The sequence below is a fragment of the Hakea prostrata genome, chromosome 9, assembly GCF_041222555.1.
Source record: "Hakea prostrata isolate BN-2017 chromosome 9, UWA_Hpros_2, whole genome shotgun sequence".
Lineage (NCBI taxonomy): Eukaryota > Viridiplantae > Streptophyta > Magnoliopsida > Proteales > Proteaceae > Hakea > Hakea prostrata.
The window spans coordinates 13,175,323-13,195,024 of NC_142608.1; the positions used below are offsets into that span (position 1 = coordinate 13,175,323).

General features: G+C 38.0%; 1 pseudogene; it reads left to right on the forward strand.

Annotated features, from left to right (window-relative positions):
- The first annotated feature begins 962 nt into the window (after positions 1-962).
- LOC149004724 (protein LYK5 pseudogene) lies at positions 963-1,544 on the forward strand (annotated as a pseudogene).
- The last annotated feature ends 18,158 nt before the right edge of the window (positions 1,545-19,702 follow it).

The following is a 19,702-nucleotide window of genomic DNA, read 5'->3' on the forward strand; positions in this document are numbered from 1 at the left end:
TGCAAAGATTTCGTTACCTTATCAGTAGTTTATTATTTATCAAAGGACATCAGTATCCATAAGTTGAGCACCAGCATGCATGTCCAAGACATTAAGGCATGATCTTATTTTTAATATGTTTTCATTTCTATGAACTTAAACACAAGGAATTTAATAGTGGGTCATAATACACTTTCTCATAGAGCGAGTTTATTTTCCGCCACTTCAAAGTATTAACTCCATCTAAAATTGATTTATATTGTCTACAGTATAGTCTCATGTGATATCATGTGAAAAATTAATATAATCGGACGATTAGAATTCTTTTAGGATCATTTTATTGGTGCATAGACCCATTTTTAAATCAAACTCTTGCAACTCTTTCCATCCCAGTACTGCACTGCTAATGTCGTGTAAAGAAAGGATTTTGTTGTCTTGAATCATTTCTTTAATAGTTGGTTTGTTCATTTTTTTCCTACCTTTGTTAGCGTCTATTTAATTTTTTCATGTAGGGAAGAAGGGTTGGTTTAGCAATTTAGCTAAGACTTGGGTTTGGACAAAATACATGGCTTTAAGTAGTTTTAAAGATCAATCGAATGGTTACCTGGTTAATGATGTCTGCATCATTGAAGCACATGTTACACTCATTGGTATAGTTGAAAAATCTCATGCCATGGTCTTGTTTTGCAAGACATTGAAAATCTCACATCTTCCATATTCTGATCTCATCAATTTCAAATTGATTTATATTGTCTGCAGTATAGTCTCATGTGGCATTATGTGAAAAATTAATATAATCGGACGATTAGAATTCTTTTAGGATCTGTCTATCGTGGAATGGAGACATAGCTGCTACTAAAAATATCAATGGAGATGTCTCTAAAGAAATCAATTTACTCTCCAAGATCAACCATATCAATATTATCAGGCTTTTGGGTGTGTGTTTCAGAGAGGGGCATTGGTATTTTGTTTATGAGTATGCCATGAATGGACCTCTAAGTAATTGGCTCCGAGGCAACATGAGCAACACAAAGGTTTTAAGCTGGACACAACGGGTACAGATTGCACTGGATATGTCCATGGGGCTTAATTATCTTCATATCTATACCAACCCTTCTCATATCCACAAAGATATAAAAAGCAGCAATATTCTTCTGGACAGCGATTACAAGGTTAAGATAGCCAATTTTGGTTTAGCAAGGTCTATCGAAGGGAAGGAAGGTGATGATTTCACCTTGACGAAGCACATTGTTGGGACAATAGGTTATTTGGCCCCTGAGTATTTAGAGAATGGTTTGGTCTCTCCGAAGCTGGATGTGTATGCGTTTGGGGTTTTGATGCTGGAACTATTAAGTGGAAAAGATGTTGTTTCATCGCGAGGGGAAGATTTGATCTTTTCTAATGTGTTAAAAGCTTTACTCCAGGAGGGAACTAAAGCAAGAAAAGCTAGGAGAAATATTAGACCCTTCTCTAGGAGCAAATTATCCTTTGGACCTAGCTCTCTCTCTGGCCAGACTAACAGAGAGTTGTTTGAGGAAGGATCCAGCTACTCCACGTATGGATGACATTGTGCAGTTTCTCTCAGGAATCATGGCTGCTTCACTCACTTGGGAATCATCTCTCCTGGGTAACCAGAGTTTCAACAGCAGCTCATAGGGACCGTAGCAGATAGGTTTGGACTATCAAATTGTGTCATTGCAGCCTTAAATTTTGCCATGTTTAATCCACAATCAAGTTAAGTCATCATTGCATACCTATTAATTGCTCAAAGCTCTCACAGTTCTGAAGTTGTAGAACTTCTTTACTCTGGATTCTTTGACAGCATACACTTCTATCTTCTTGTGTATGTAAACAATTCAATAAATGCAATTGGTTCATCCTTTTGAAGACCATGCAATCGCATAAGCTGCAGAGGTCCACTAAACTGTCATTTAAGAAATGGAGTCATATTGTCTCATATCGATAGCTGTAGTCTGTAGATGAGAGATTCTGATATTTCATCATGGAAAAGGTCTCTCTCTTCAAATCATTTGGATTATCAAGCCGGAAATGCATGAGTTTTGACAAGTGGAGAAGAGCACAGAAAGATTGAAGAATTAAGAAATTGCATAATCAAATCAAGGTAGTTATATAACAGCAAAAAAGAGCCATTCAGATAATGATGAGTCGCCTTTACAAAACCATGAACGGACCAGACTTCCACTTCAATAATCAATATATGAACATAATTATATTGCAGCGACATAAGACAACTCTCGCAATACAAGAAAACAGAGGCGGTGGACTCCATTTTATGCTAAAAACAACATAACTTTGAACATGGTGAGCTTGGCTGTCATAGGTTCACTAATGCTTACCCCCAACAACTCTTCAAAAGAAGCATTTGGAGTCAACACATCTCTAACATCTAACTTCATAAGACCCAGCTTTGGTAATATATCGAACCCATTCAACAGTATTATATCCACTCTTCTCCCATACGTTTAGCTTTCAGAAGCACAACTTCTGAATAGCTTTCTATAGTATGAGCAAATCCCTTAAAAGTAAAATAGTTTGAATAGAAAAACACCGCTGCTTGAGCTTTTATTAGTGTCATTTGCTCTTTTAAGAACCGAAGCATAGTTTATTCACATGTGGGGGCCGGGCGACACGGCGACATGGGTCGACATTTCGAACTGTTAGAATTTATTAATTTGATTAATAAATTAAATGCCCAAGGGCAATATTGGAAACTCACTATTAGGGCGGTTACAAAATAGGGTTATATATTTTGGTAACCACCGCATTAGTGAGGAAGTAACTGAGTGATTCATTCGCACGAGCGAATCTCTGAGAAACGGCGGCTCCATCTCTCTCTCCCTCTCTCTTAGAATCGCAGGCTTAGAAATTCTTCTTTCCTAGTATTTGATCTTCATTCCATTAATCCACGGCATTTGGGTTGTGGATATTATTCCCTTTCCCTGTGATTGTGGAATCTCGCCGGTAAATCTTTGGTGGTGGAACGAGAACGTGGATCTAGACTTCCGCTGCGAATACTTCAAGTAAGGGAAAGCGAATCCAGGTAAGGAATCTTTTCCCCATCAATTAATTGAATTGAATTACTTTTGATGTATTACCAACATTGGCATCAGAGCCATTGGTTCCCACGTTTATTGTTCCTCCCCATTGTTTAATTTTATTGTATGGATCCAATGGGAGGATCAAGGGTTTAATACGAAACCCATGGGAGAATTGATAGGGTTTTTGGAAACCCTTAATTTTGATTCGGATCCGAGTGGGAGATCCTTGTGAATTTCCCTAATGAAGATTTGCATGAATTGATAATCCATGATGATAATTTTTTGTTTAAAATTTATTGTTGGATTTTTTTTTCATGTGTTTTTGGATGATTTTTGAGTGAAAAAACGTGTTTTACCGTTTTTTTTTGAAAAAATTTCGTTCAAGAAAAATTGAAAAATCACCGTTTTTTGGTCACTGTGGACCAGACGGAATTTCCGTCTAGTCACAGAATGCCAGACGGAATTTCCGTGCGAGGCGGGGTCATCCGTCCGGGCATAAAAGGCGAGACGGAATTCCGTCTGGGCGGAACCGGCAATCCGTCCGCTCCGGGAGATGGATTTTTTTGGATATTGGTCCGTCCGGTTCGAATGTGTTTCTAACTTCTTGGACACCAATGGCTCGACAATCTGTGTGATGTTTGGGCATTGAGGGCCTATTGGGGCCTAGTGGGAGCTAATGAGGTAGAAGTGTTCTGTGTGAACCACCTCATAGCTTTAACATGATTGCATGTTTTATTTTAATAAAACTATTTTATTTTGGGTCTATCAATCATGTTTCTTGCACAGAATGAAACTAGTGTATAAGTCTATGTGGGTTTGCATGAGAATTTGATTGAATGTTTGTTAGCATCTCTTTTGGTTTAAATGCTTATCCCATAGGTTGACTATGCTAGTGTGATTTGCTGTTGCTTGAGTTGTGTTTTATGCTAGAATAGTTGAACTCATCCTAGTATGTAATGTCTCTAGAATAAATGGCTGCTACCAAGAGCATTGTTGCTAACTTCGCGAAAGGAGATAAACCGAATGAGAGGTATTATGACCTTTGGCACCGAAAGGTGCAGTATCTCCTAGAAGAATAGAACATGCTGGAAACCGTAAACTAGACCATGTCCCCACCTGAGGAAGGTACCACCGCACGTATAGCAGGGAACCTTGAGCTTTACAATGCCCGGGAAGAGGAAAGACCGGGTAGCCAGGATTACAATCCTGAGCTCCATGAAGGATGACCTGATGCTTCGATTTGAGAAGCATAGGACTGCAAAGTTTTTGTGGGAGGCTGTGAAGTTCCAGTATGGAGAGACTTCCACCACAAGAGGCTGCCAGCTCGGACTACGGTTATAAGATGCGTCAGGGTCACACCATGAGGCAACATATAACCATCATGTCTAACATGATTAGTGAGTTGAGCGCATGTGGGCGCCAGAAGACTGATGAGGAGCAAGTCTCCACGGCATCGAGTCATTGCCAAAGACTTGGGAGCATATGAAGATCTTCTTGACTCATGCTGATGAGGTCAAGACTTTCGATCAAGCTGCCAAGCACCTTGAGCTTGATGAGGATCGGATGTTGGCCGATACCCCTCAAACTAATGTATTTGCTGCTGAAGCTAGCACTAGTAAGGGTGCAGGCTTCAAGCGCAAGAGAGAGAAAGCTCAACCTCAGCGGTCCAAGCAAAGTAACCAGGGTGCGAACAAAAACAAGAGTGGGCCCAAGCGTTCAAGGGGGACTAGTGCTGGCAAGAAGAAATCAGTTTTGATTTGCTTCAAGTGCCGAAAGCTTGGTCATTTTGCTCGTGATTGCACCGAGCAAGAGGTATGTCTTGTGTGTTATACCTCATCTTGTTATGTAACAAGTTCTACTATGCTTGCTTGAACTAAATCCTTTGTGGATTGTTAATTCAGGCGCGACAGAACACATAACAAGGGAACGCTCGAGCTTCGTGGAATACCGTCGTATTCCAAGAGGAAGCAAAAGAATAACGATGGGGAACAGCTCAAGCGTGGAGGTTCATGGCATAGGCACATGCAAATTAGTTTTGCGAGGTGGCCGAGACGCTTTACACCATGATGTGTTGTATGCTCCAGACATTCGCGAAATCTTGTCTCTGTTATTTATCTTTTAAGACATGGTTTTAGAGTTGTATTTGAAAACAATTCTTTGGTTTTGTATCTGGGTGATACAGTTTATGGTTATGGTTTTCTTGATAATGGTTTCATTGTATTGGATACAATTGATTATTCATTTAATTCTAGTAATGCTTTTGTTTGCCAAAATACTGTGTGTATTGATTCTAATTTGTGGCATGCTAGACTAAGACATATTGGCTTAGATAGGATGAACAGGTTGGCAAGAGAAGGTCTCTTAGGCCAAGGTTCACTATCTGATTTGCCAACCTGTGAGTCATGTCTAGCAGGAAAAGCAACTAGAAAACCATTTAAAAAGGCTTTGAGAGCCTCTCTTCCTTTAGAACTTATCCATTCAGATGTGTGTGGACCCATGAATGTGCATACTAGAAAAGGACAGTCTTATTTCATCACATTCATAGATGACTATACAAGGTATGGTCACATTTATCTAATTTCTCATAAGTCAGAAGCTCTGGAATGTTTTAAGAAATTCATCAGTTTGGTTGAGAATCAGTTAGATAAAAGGATTAAAACTGTCACACCCCACCCGTCGGTCTCGGTTACCCGCCCGACAACCCGTGGGTGCGATCCGTCACAAGATCCAAGGTTTTAGTCTATCAACAATATTTAAGACAAATACAGATAATCATGAGCAAGAATATCCAATAACTAAATTAAATGAATTACAGAAGCCCAAAATGCTCCAATAACAAAGGAAAGAAAATAAAGAATAATGAATAAGTCAAAAATGAGGGCAGCGGAATAAAAGTGTTTAAATCAGTTTCTTTCCAGTTTGTTTCTCTAAGTTAATGAACTTAGATTCCAGTTTAATGAGGTGAGGGGTCCTCCAATTCTTCTCCAGTCAGGACCATCAACCGGTGCGATAAGCGCACTCCATGCACCCGCGAGAACTCCCGCACATGCTATTTCCATCTCCCATCGGCGGTGCCACGTCTTCTTCAAACGGGATGGTTCCTTCATAGGGAACCAATCCATCTTCGGATACAATTCCTTCCTCTCGTATAGGCTAAAAACATACAAAGAATAAAGGAATGAGTTCTAAAGAACTCGATGAAGAAACAATCATATATCTCATCCATTATCCCAAAAATACCATGATACAACAAGAATATGAATGAATGCAAAACATGAATGATGCTATGATTTCTAACTATGCAAGTCTCTAATAGCTAACATGCTTTAAGATAAACACCAGCCCTCCTCTCGGGTAAGTCTCATCACTCCGATCCGGCAAGGACTGGTTACCTCCGTAGGGATCCGGGGAAAAAAAGGGAAAGTCCACACTGGCTCACAAACCATGGTTAGGGGTTAAGTCCACACTCTCTCACCACGACCATTGGTAATGAGTCTTGGCGCATGTCCTGGTTTCTAATCCAATGCAAGGTCATAATGGTTACATGTCTACATGAAGTCCAGATACATCCCCTATGGCACCGACCAACTCGGTTCGGTATCCTTCGCAACCTAGGAGTAAGAATCCTCACGGACCGGCTACCTCCGTTGGACTCTACTCCATAACCCTATGGTCATCCACATATCATTGGGGCGGATGCTCTCATGATTCCTCCCGACACCCGGTCCGGTCCTTGGACATCCATGAGCCCAACCCTAACATATGCAACCCTACCATTTCATGACCAACGGTGGACCACCAAGTCACATCACTTGTCATCACGGGTCACTCGGTTTCAATTCCCCTACCGAAAGGGTAGTAGCATGTGGGGTACCTAGCCATGCAATCTAGACTCATCCTAACAATGTCATCAATTAATCATGATAGTCTTGAAGGCATCAGCAGGCTTGTGTCCCATTCCACGACCTCCCGATAACATCAGCCAAGATATCCCAAAAGGAATACCCCAACTATCATAATCATATACCAACTACCACCATCTCATAACAATCACAAACCATAAAGTACACATGAAATCAAAGTAAACAGCAGTAGTATGACGGCATTATATATGAAACTACAGCAGTATATATTGGTACAGATTAAGAATAACAATTACTAAATCAACATGCTGAAGTATACATAAATAGATAAGATAGACTGTCCTTACTTGCATATCTTGAAACGTCCGTAAAATGGAATCCAGTAATTATTAGTAGACTTTTCTTTTAAACAAGTAATCACCTAAACACGGGGTTATTAGAATATATAAGTCACATAAACCAAATTGAATCAAAACCGAAATCTATTTGGTCATCTGTTTACAACCGGTCGCTTGTGCCGGTCGCTTAGGTTAAGCGACCGCCACTAGTGACCGCCCCAAAAACAGTGAGCTTCAATCCGAAACTCAGGCTTCTGATTACTCGATTTCAATCCGGTTTTCGAGTAATCTCATCCTAAGTCTCGAATTAAACACTCCCTAAGCCAAAAGGGTAAGAGAAAACAATCCCCTATCATCAGTGGATTATCCCTAACCCTCTCCTTTATTGGATTTTCCATCTCACAGAAGCAGGGTTCCGTTTATGGTTATTCCATCTCACGCAGATATAAAAAAAAGGTAAAGAATAACCAAGGGGTAATCACAGTGACGAGGAAAAAAGGGTAAAACCAAACTAACGGAGATAAGAGAGTAGAGAACGAAGGGTTAGTTCAATACCTCACACCAGAAAGCCAGAGAAGAAGAGAACTGATCCTCCAAACCACTGTCAGTACTCCAGAGACTCTTTCGGATCTTCCCCGCAGCCGTCTTAACTCCCAAATAAGAAATAACGAATAAAGTAATCGTTAATGAGACGGAGTTTGCCTTTTATAGAAGTCTGGGGGCAAAATAGGGCAAAATCCCCGAAAACAGACCGGGCGGTCGCTTGGGCCGGTCGCTTAGGTTAAGCGACCGCCACTAGTAACCGCCCCCATGTAATTTGCCATACAAGGGTGCTTTTACTAGGGGGTTGATACCCAAGGTCAACCTAGCCCTAAATAAGAGATGGGGGAGATCTTACCTTCATTCCGGACATCTCTGAACGACACTTGACTTCCAGAATTTCCCACACCAGCCAAGGCAGGCTTTTCAGACATAGGATCCAGATCTATGGGTCCTGGATATGGATCATGGGCTTCAATCCGGATACTCCACAAGTTCACCCGACTAGACCTTCGGGTTCTCGGACCTGGAATACGGATCTCGGGTTAGAAATACGGGGGGTATTACAAAAACTCTTAGAACGGATAGAGGAAGAGAGTATCTCTCCGATATGTTCAAAGGGTTATGTGATGAAAAGGGGATATCTAGACAACTTACTATTCCAAGGACTCCACAGCAAAATGGGGTTGCTGAGAGGAGGAATAGAACCTTGCTAGACATGGTGAGATCCATGATGGCGCAGGCAAATCTACCCATCTCTTATTGGGGAGATGCTTTGTCGACAAGCCTATATCCTTAACAGTTCCAACCAAATCAGTTCCTTCCACACCATATGAGTTGTGGACCGGAAGGAAGCCAGATTTGAGTTACTTGCGCGCATGGGGATGTGCAGCATATGTTCACTCTACTTCTCACCAATATGGAAAGCTTGGACCCAGAGGAAGAAAGTGTATCTTTGTGAGATATTCTGAACCCTCAAAGGGCCATGTCTTCATTGGACTAGATGAGAGTGAGAGGAGAACGGAACTTGAGTCTAGGGATGCAACATTCTTGGAGAATGATTTTCCATCTCTTTCAGGAGTTAACAAAGAATCATTGGAATTCTTTGAGATACAAGATAGTGGTCTTGTCACTCCAAGGATTCAGATTCCGGATAATGAACCCAGGGTTCATCCGGAAGATCCTAGTGGGAGTGGGAGTGCAGATGTGATAGCTACCTTAGACGGTGAGCAATCCGACATGCACTTGCGCCGTAGTGGGCGCGGGCTAGTTCCTCGTCGACGTTTCGACATAGAGGATGAAGCCTACATGGTAACTCCTGAAGAGATCGACCGTGAGATGATTTCGGTTGATGAGCATGAACCAAAGAGCGTGCGGGAAGCTCTTGCGAGGTCAAGCTCAAAGGAATGGTTAAAAGCAATAAAGGAAGAGTTGGAGTCGATGAAAGTTAATCATGTCCGGGACTTGGTTGACTTGCCGCCGGCCAAAAGGCGATTGGGAACAAGTGGGTTCTCAAGATCAAAAGAAAGGCGGATGGATCTATTGAGAGATTCAAGGCTCGTTTAGTGGCTAAGGGCTACACCCAACGAGAGGGCGTTGATTATGAGGAAACTTTTTCCCCCGTGGTTAGGTTTGCCTCAATTCGCCTCATACTAGCCATTGTTGCTCGGTTGGACTTGGAGCTTTATCGGATGGATGTAAAAACTGCTTTTCTCAATGGAGAACTTGAGGAAGAGATCTATATGGATCAACCTCAAGGCTTTGAAGCACATGGACTTGAGCGCAAAGTGTGCAAGCTTAAGAAGTCCATATATGGCTTAAAGCAAGCATCTAGACAAGTGGAATGTGCGCTTCCACCAAGCTATGATGGAAAATGGTTTTTCCATGCTTGAGGAAGACCACCGTGTTTACACCAAGAGATCCGATAATAATTATGTCATTCTGACACTATACGTGGATGACATACTTATGGCTAGCAATAACAAGGAGCTATTGGAAACCATTAAGAAATTGTTGTCCTCCGTATTTGATATGAAGGACATGGGTGAAGCAAGCTATGTGCTTGGTGTCAAGATTGTCGAAAATAAGCAAAAGAGATTACCGGGGTTTATCTCAAGAGACCTATATTGACAATGTCTTGACGAGATACAGATGCACAACCGCAAACCAATTGATACTCCAGTGGAGAAGGGTTTGCATTTGAGCCTTGATATGGGTCCTAAGACTCCAGAGGAGAAAACCAAGATGGAAAGAGTTCCATATTCCAAGTGCGGTGGGTAGCCTTATGTACGCTATAATGTGTACTAGGCCGGATATTTGTTATGCAATGGGTTTGGTTAGTCGATACCAATCAAACCCGGGCATAGAGCACTGAAAGCGATCAAGAGGATATTGAGATATCTCGAGAGGAACGAGTAACTACATGTTGTGTTACCAAGGATCGGATTTGCGGTTAGTTGGCTATAGTGATGCCGACTGGGCTGGAGACATCGATGAGCGCAAATCAACCTCTGGATATGCTTTCTTGCTAAATGGCGGGGCCATTTCGTGGTGTAGCAAGAAGCGAGGCTTGTATATCCCTCTCGACCATGGAAGTAGAGTATGTGGCATGCTCAGCTGCGGTTCAAGAGGCTGTTTGGTTGAGGAGATTCCTTCGACATACTCGGGATTGTGATGACATCCAAAGAGGTTGCCCTTGTCTCACCGTGGATAGTACGGCAACTCTTAGCTATGTCAAGGACCCCAAGTATCATGGGAAGACCAAACATATACAGTTGAGATATCACTTTGTTAGAGACATTACATCAAGGAAGAAAGTTGTACTTAAGCACATATCTACTAGTCAGATGGTAGCTGACCCTCTTACCAAACCTATAGCCAAGGATGTTTTTATTTCTCATGTAAAATCCTTGGGCTTATGTAGATTGTGACTTATTTTTGTACCGAGACTTTCTTATTAATGAATAATATGAGTTCATTCCAGCATTTTTTTTTATTCACTTTCTGTGTGATTGTGTATTGCTAGCATAAAACAAGATATGTCAATATGCAAGAGAATGGCTCACTCACACGAGCATTCGCCTCTGGCGCCTTGGAGGTGAGCAGAGATGAGACGGATTGTGAATGACTTTGTGTAGGTCAATTCATAATCATGATGTCGCCTTGATTTGGAATCAAGATAAATTTCTCTATTGTAAAGAGAATCGACATGAATGTTCCCACTATTCATGTTGCCTATAGGAGCCAGGTGCGAGTACTTTATGTGGCGCTAGGGTGGCAACAATAAAGAAACTCGGGTTAGGCGCAAGGGGTTGCGACTGGACTAAGACCTGTATGGTGTTGAGATGGACATACGTTCTATTGTATATAGAATGCTCCACCATAGCACATATATCATACTATGTGTGCTTAGCGATCATTGGAAATGAGAGGATGGATCCCTGCTCCTCTCATTGTGTGAGTCCTGGACCTTATGATCCATTAGTGTTCTTAGTGACTTTCGACGACATCATGAAACGAAGGGTTGATGTGGCTACTTTGGGGTGTTACCTATGGTCATGATTGATTCGACCTAAAGGGGCACTACCGGGAAAGGAGTCAATCCTAAGTGTAGTGATGGTCTGGGGCGAAAGGAAAGGTTTGATTCAACCGCACCCTAAAAAGTGTTTGTTGGCGCCAACCGTATGTGTTACGGTAGTGAACATTTTAAGGACAAGAAGGTGATCTCTCAAAGGGATCGAGATACCTTTAGTCTGGTGAGTTTGAATAAACCTAGGACACTGTGTTATACTAATACTTATTTGATTTGTTTTTATGAGTGATGTGCCATTCTGGCCTTCTAGGAAGGTTTCTAGTTTGGGGCTCACGCGTGCAGGTATATCACCGGTCGCACAACCCATTTTGCCAGTATGATTGTGGATATTAGTGTCTGGGACACAGGTGGTCTATGTATCTGGGATACATAGTGAAAAGATCAATATATATGTATATCGGGATATGCATGTGTGTCGGGACACAAGAGGTCTATGTATCCGGGATACATAGCGAGAGATTGAATGTGTATATCCGGGATATACAAGTGTGTCCGGGGACACATTGAAAGATTAACACTTGCCCTTGTGCAAGTGGGAGCTGTTGGAATTTATTAATTTGATTAATAAATTAAATGCCCAAGGGCAATATTGGAAACTCACTATTAGGGCGGTTACAAAATAGGGTTATATATTTTGGTAACCACCGCATTAGTGAGGAAGTAACTGAGTGATTCATTCGCACGAGCGAATCTCTGAGAAATGGCGGCTCCATCTCTCTCTCCCTCTCTCTTAGAATCGCCGGCTTAGAAATTCTTCTTTCCTAGTATTTGATCTTCATTCCATTAATCCACGGCATTTGGGTTGTGGATATTATTCCATTTCCCTGTGATTGTGGAATCTCGCCGGTAAATCTTTGGTGGTGGAACGAGAACGTGGATCTAGACTTCCGCTGCGAATACTTCAAGTAAGGGGAAGCGAATCCAGGTAAGGAATCTTTTCCCCATCAATTAATTGAATTGAATTACTTTTGATGTATTACCAACACGAACATTGGTAAGGACGCACGTGCACGTGTGGTTTATTCACGTCGATTTAGTGTTAGAGTGTTGGATTGCCCTTTCGGTTGAGGTTTAAGAAGGTTTGACATATCCATGGCTTACAAATTTATGTTAGGAGTATACTTGTTCCCTAGTAAAACACAAATGACAGCAAAAGAGCTGAAAATTGATGAATCAATAAAGTATAAAAGCATGCAAAAACAATAAAAATATTCAGAAAATTTGATGGTAATTTCCAGGAGAGTTTTTTACCTTCTGTGGACTATTTTGTTGCTTATTTTTACTGAGTCGATGTTGATTGCTCAGTAATCCTGTAAACAATTTTTTGATGAATGTAATGAGTAATATATAATTATGTTTATAGTAATGTATGTAAAATGCAGTGTTTTATTACTTTTCAATAAGAACTTATTTGTAGACCACATTCTTTGCGTAATCTTCTAACTTGGATGCTTTGTTTTGCTTTTTGATGCATACTTTTGTTGTTAACATCGAGATTCCTCTTGATAATGCAACGTATAGCTGTCCAAGTGAGAATACTGATTCAGGGAGATAGATATCGATCTTTGGTATTGTTTGGCCTTGTTAATTGTCATTGCAAAGCTGAGTCGAATTGGGAACTGCTCTCTTTTCAGATGAAAGGAATATCCTTCATTTTCTACTCGGCATAATGGTATTCTTGGAATTAGAACCAAATTTCCCTGGAACTGACCAACTGCAATTTCGGCTAGGATGACATTCTTTTGAAGTTGTCGACAAACCAATCTTGTTCCATTGCATTCTCCTTGTGCAGGATTTAAGTTTTTTAGGAGCATCACCGGGCAATTTTTTTTCAATATCAAACGATGAAGTGGCAATCCATTTGGTGCCAATGAATTGAGAAATTCATTAAGGTATTGTGTCTGCATCATCTGTTGCTGAATCATAACTATAGTATGTCAGACGTTTACCTGGGAATCTCTCAATCATTATCTCATTTATATTGTCAACTATTTCATTTTTAGTTGCTAAAATTGCTCTTTTTGTGATCTCCTTTGCTGAATAGAGTTGTTGTTGCTGTTCAGGGAATATTTCCTTTATTAATTCTTCTTTTCCTGCTTTATCATCTTCCATTTTGATCAACATTTCCTGTGGTATTTTAATCATATCATCTTCTTTTGTGGGTTCTTCTCCATTTCCCTCCCTCAATAAGTATTCACTGAATCTGGAATCATTTATGGCCCTCATATTTGTTGTTAGCTATAACTTTATCATGGTTGACCATAACTATGATCTAACCAAATTGATTCCACTTGTTTGTACTCTGGTTCCACGAGGTACAACAGGTAATACTTGTCTGAAGTCTCCCCCAAAGATGACAATTTTTCCTCCGAATGCTGATGTATTACATATTATATCTTGGAATGTTCTGTCAACTGCCTCAATTGCTTGTCTTTTGGCCATTGGTGTTTCATCCCATATAATTAACTTTGCTCTTTGAATCAATTCTACTGTCACACTTTGCTTGGAAAATTGCAGATACTTGAATCTTCAATGTTAATTGGAATTTTGAATCTTGAATGTGCTGTTCTTCCTCCTGGTAATATTGAAGCTGCAACTCCAGATGTTGTTGTTGCAATAGCAATTCCATTATCTGCTCTTATGTTTGCTAGTATTGCCTTGTATAGAAATGTTTTTCCAGTTCCTCCTGGTCCATCAATAAAGAATGTCCCACCAGTATTGGCTTTAACTGCTTCTAAAATGATGTTGTGGGTTCTTTTTTGTTCGCCATTCATTCTAGTTGGTACTTCATAATCTTCAGCTGGAATTCGGATTGCATATTCATCTTGAATTTCCTTAAAACGATTTGCAATCGTTTCATTAATTTGTCCATGAAGCTTTTGGAGGTCATATTGGTCTATACTGTGGCCCATTGACTGTAAGAAGTGATGAACACTTTTCAAAGTTTCATTAGTTTTGTTTCTTATGCATGGAGTTGGTGTATTGAAGTCTTCAGATAAGGCTTCAAAATGTTCTTCCCATAATTTTCGAACATCTTCCGGTTCACAATAAACCAATATTGTTGCAAAAAGTTTTCGGACCATTATTGGCATGTTGAATAATGTCCTATCTCTTAAGCAATCGAAAAAGGAATTGTCACTTTTCAGTAGTCCTATTCTTCTTGCAGCTTCTTGGAAAGTGTTGCATTGTTCTCCATTTACACACATAAGATTTTTCAAATGATGTTGCTCCTTTGATGTTATTGAGTACCATTCTCAAATAGAATCACTCTCCTTCAATTGGGTTAGCCAAGTTGATTCGTCCAATTGCCTCCTTAATTTTTCTTCTTGTCCAGCATTTTGCTTAATTATTCCACACAAAAATTCTCTGTGAATTCTTTGTATAAATAATTCTTTGCATCTTCACATACTGTGTTCATTCTAAAGAATTCAATCAACATTGTTCTTGTTGTATTATCAGATTGAATCACATTAATGAGATCTCTATTCTTCCAGTACCAAACAAGTTGTTTGTTTGGTAGATGCAATTGAAGGTTTATCACATAGGGGAACATCTCATTTAAATTGTTTTCAAAAATTCCTCACATTGCTTCTTGTGATGATACCCATCTTGCATCCTTATATTGCTTTATTTCATCCATGAAATAATCTTTAATGTTGTATGCTAAGAAAATTGCAACCCGGTCATGCCTCTTATATACATATTTATAGAGATACTTTCTGCTTTCAACCCAGGAGCATATCTCTACATTTATATGGCAATCATACATTGTCAAGAGATATGGGTTATAAGGTACAACCCATCTATTATCCAATGGATGTTTTCTTATCATGAATTTTCTTCCATTATTCCTTCTTCTGTAAATTGGGTATAAATCTTGTCCTTGCATTGTTTTTTCATCGTAAATTCTTGGGTAACGATTCTTACAAACCCTGTTCCTCATGCAAGCATTATGTCTATTCAGATCTCCGGAAGGTCCATGCATCATATGCTTCACAACCTTCTCATATAATTGTTGTTGTTTTTCTTGATTTGGAATTTCAGCAAAAACATTACTTATCAAAAGTATCCAAATTTGTGATTTTTTGTTCTTTTTGAAAAATAACTAACATGTGTGCATGTGGTAATCCCCTTTTCTGGAATTCAATTACATGTACATGTGCACAAACTTTGCCAAGTATTGATTTCTTAAACAGCTACTCTTTAAGGTCGTGAATCTTTGCTCTAAAAATCCTTGCAGTAAGATCTGGTTTATCTTGTGCAAGTTGTCCTTCTTTGTAATTCTTCTTGAATTTCAATCCAATCAGGATTACAAGTCATAATGATGAAGAGATCCGGTTTACCATATTTTTGGACCAAATCTAATGCATCAATATATCTTCTACGCATGTCTCTTGGTCCTCCAATAAATTAAGCAGGTAGGACCATTTTTTTTCCAACCTTATTTTCCCTTGTTTCTCTAGTTGATATACTATCAACAATTCCTTGATACAATTCAGCTCGGATGTTTTATTGTTTGCAGTGGAAAAAATCCAATCTTGTTGCCTCAATTTTGATGTACATGTCCACAACGAATTGATGTAGCAATCTTCCAGAGTGTAGTAGAATTGAATTATCATGAACACTGATTTGTAACTTGTAGCAATAAAATGATCTAGGAGATATATATTTTTTTTTTCTTCCTTTAATCGAAACCTACAGATATAGGAAAAATTATGATTTTGTTTTTTAGTCGAATATAATTATTTTGGTTGTATTTTTCATTTAAAATATGTTACCTTCATTATGTTGTCCGTCAGCTTTGAAAATGGGCATCTTCCTCTGAAGTAATTCCAGCTGGAATTGTTGTTGGGGCCCTCTTTTTCTTAATGTTCCGATGCCAGCCAACTTCTCCATTTGGGTATAACAATGCATATTGTAGCGCATCATAGCATCGTAGTAATGTTTCACTGATTGTTTTTTTCCTGAATTTCCTTGGATAACTATGTCACATCTTTCTTTGATGTTTGGATTATTTCCTTCAATCCATATGCCTGCTACTTAGATCAACTGTAGGCTTGTTATAGACTCTTTGGTCTAAATTGATGTCACTCTTGATACTATTTCACGAGACTTTAGAGGACCAGCATCTTTCAAGCTTTTGAAGAATCTTGCATATGGATTATTTGAAAATAATTGCATTATTTTCAAACACTATTGGATCATTCAATTTCATATCTTCTAGTATCTTCATTTTGTTTTCCAGCTCATTATTTGTGTCGAAGATATACAATTGCAAATAGCAGGGGCTTTGTCTTTCTTGGATTATTGGAGGCAGTTCATGATAGACTTGTCCTTGAGCTTTAAATGTGTAAACTCCTCCTTTGGCATTCGCTAGTTCTTTATCAACATGTACTCCCAAAGAAGTAAATGAAAAAGATACTATTATATGCCCTTATATATCTTATAAAATCTTAACCCTGTGTTGTTTGAATAGTGAAAAGCTCATATAGGTCAGTTGGAATTGTGGTTAGTGCTAGTACAATATTTCCATTTGAGCAGCATAATGAATGAGCTTCGTATTGGAATTTATTTGCTCCACAGTGTATGCATGGTGGAACTTGTTGTAGTATGTGTATGTTGAAGCATTGTAGTTCCAATCTGTTGTATTGACATAGTACATTAGTTAACTATGATAGTATATAGTTTATTTGCGAGATTTATTTGGTACAAGAGATCATGATATATCTTACCTTCTGGTAATTTCGTGTCATTCTGAATATGATTTGAGGAGCTTGAACTGTTATCACATTGTGTTACTATATACAACTAGTTCTCTGATTTCTGGACTTCTTGTCTTCTTGCTCTTTTCAGCATTCTAAATTTATTGTACTTTTTCGTTTGGTGTTCTGAACGCTTATTTGTTCGTTGTATAGTTGTTTACTGTGGGAAAAGAATAAGATATGAAATTATTTATTGAAAATTTGTGGTTATACGTAAGTAATGGATTCTGTATAGTAATGCTTCTAAATACAATTATATATATATATATATATATATATATAATGCAAATACTTTAAAATGGTCATGCCTTGGTGTGAGAGAGAGAGAGAGAGAGAGAGAGAGAGAGAGAGAGATTATATCGCATTGTCAAGTATATAATATAATTTTAAACTGCAATTGTGATATTAATTAAGTATTAATTAAACAAATTTAAAGTTATGTAAATATACAATTCCGAATTGTATTGCAAAATGTAAATAGTAGTTTGGAGAAGTAAATAATTTGTTTATGAATCTTTATTTTAATCCTTTTCCCTCTTTGGCTTTCGTCCGTTACATCTATTATCGATTCATTGTCAACGCGATTTGCTTCTTTGAGTATTTATGCAACAATACTTCTTCTTGATCTGCCTTGTTCATTTGAGTTGTCTATCTTGAAATAGAAGTTGCAAATCTTTGAAATGTATTTACGTAGGAATGTTGGTTCTACAACAAGTTATTATTTTTATGTTAGTTTTTTGGAATAATTGAATAGAATAAAAAAATAATTATGAAAAATTTTTATGGTTTTTCACCTCTTTTAATTTGTCACTGTAATCAGCTACAGCACATTTCAATAGCATTTATGCTTCATAAAAAATGTTGATGTTGAATTTTTTATTTCCATTTGACACTTTGAACTTCAGCATGTATCTGGTAGTAGAAAAAACAATTATGTTAGGTATGCTTATGTATGATAATATTACCTCTTGTAGTACGTTATGTTGTCTCCACATTTGGGACATGTCCCTTTTTCTTTTCCGAATTGGATATTTTAGTTGGACTTGTTGCATGCATTGTACCATGGTTCATCTATGTCAACTCCCAACACTATTCCACGGACGAAGTAGTGTTTTTTTCTGAACAAATAAGAAATTATCAATAATCTTATGAGATTATCATTTTTTTTATAATTTCATTACAGTATAAAACTGCAAAGTTGTATATGATATACATTGAATAAATGTTGTTCATTTTCCACCAATTCTTTTAAAGTTATTCATTCAGCATTTTTGTACTTAAAGTACAATGAAGTTAATGGGTCGGTTTTGTCCATTCCAGCTTCAGTTGTAGACCTATCATAACAGAAAAATTAATTTAGTTCAATATGTTTTGCAAGAATATGTAATGTTGTGATAATAGTTTGAGTTAGTATCATCACCAGTGCAGTAATTCTTTGGTCTCCGGTATATCTGGGTTGATTTCAATTGTTGTTGCTCCCGTTATTGACAGTGATAGTTTTTTTTTTTTGTTGGATTGTATTTTGTTACTAAATGTGAACATACTACTTGATTTGTTTGTACTATATTGTAAAGTAATATTATTACCTTGATATAATGATATTCTTACTGACATTAATGCTATAACTTTTGTGAGACATTGTTTGATATTGTTCTTCTCCTTCTAGTGTTGTGTGGTTCTCCCACAATGTTACTGTCATCTTCGTCCAACCAATTGACAATTATAAAAAATAATTAATTTAATAGTATTTTTTATAGTTTTATAAAACTAAATTTATAATGTTGTAAACTTACTCTTTGCTGCATATGTGAATGTCTCTTTTTAATTTCCGTTCATCCAACTGGGTTATCCTATGCCTTTTTTTTATGATTCTAATAACATCTGTATGAATTTGATACAATGTTAATTAATAGAATAATATTTAAGTAATAATATAAATAAATTTAGGGTATATAGTTATGACTGTTTACCAATTGTTAAGTTCTACTTCTCATACTCAATTTCTATTGAATCAAGTGTTGTGAAATTGTGCTGGAATATATTACACTTGAATTGCTCCATGGATTCTTCTATTTTGAAGTCTCTGTTGAATGCTTCATACTTCAATTTAGAAAAGTGATTTAACTTTTGTGAAATTACCATCGAGTAACGAAATTAATCATTCTAATTAGAAATATTTTTCAAAGTATCATTTGAAGTTCATAGAGGTTTATATGTTTTGTATGGAAGGAGAGAGAATAATAATAATAATAATGAAATGTATACCACACATAGTATTGGAAACATCAGAGATTCAAGTAAGCCCATTTCACTGAATTTTCTTATATTATACCTGTAAATAAATAGCTAAAACCTGGCTTTGAATTTGCTTTCATATTCATTTAAGGGTGTCTAAATTTGAAAATTTTCTTACTGGAATATATCCATATCCATTTGATAAGCAATCGGTTTCGAATAATTGCTTATGAATTAGATAATATTCGATTAAAATTCAGTTAGATAAATTTTTATTTTAAATATAGTATGTTGAGATTTTAAATCGTATCTAACCAAATGACATTGTGACACT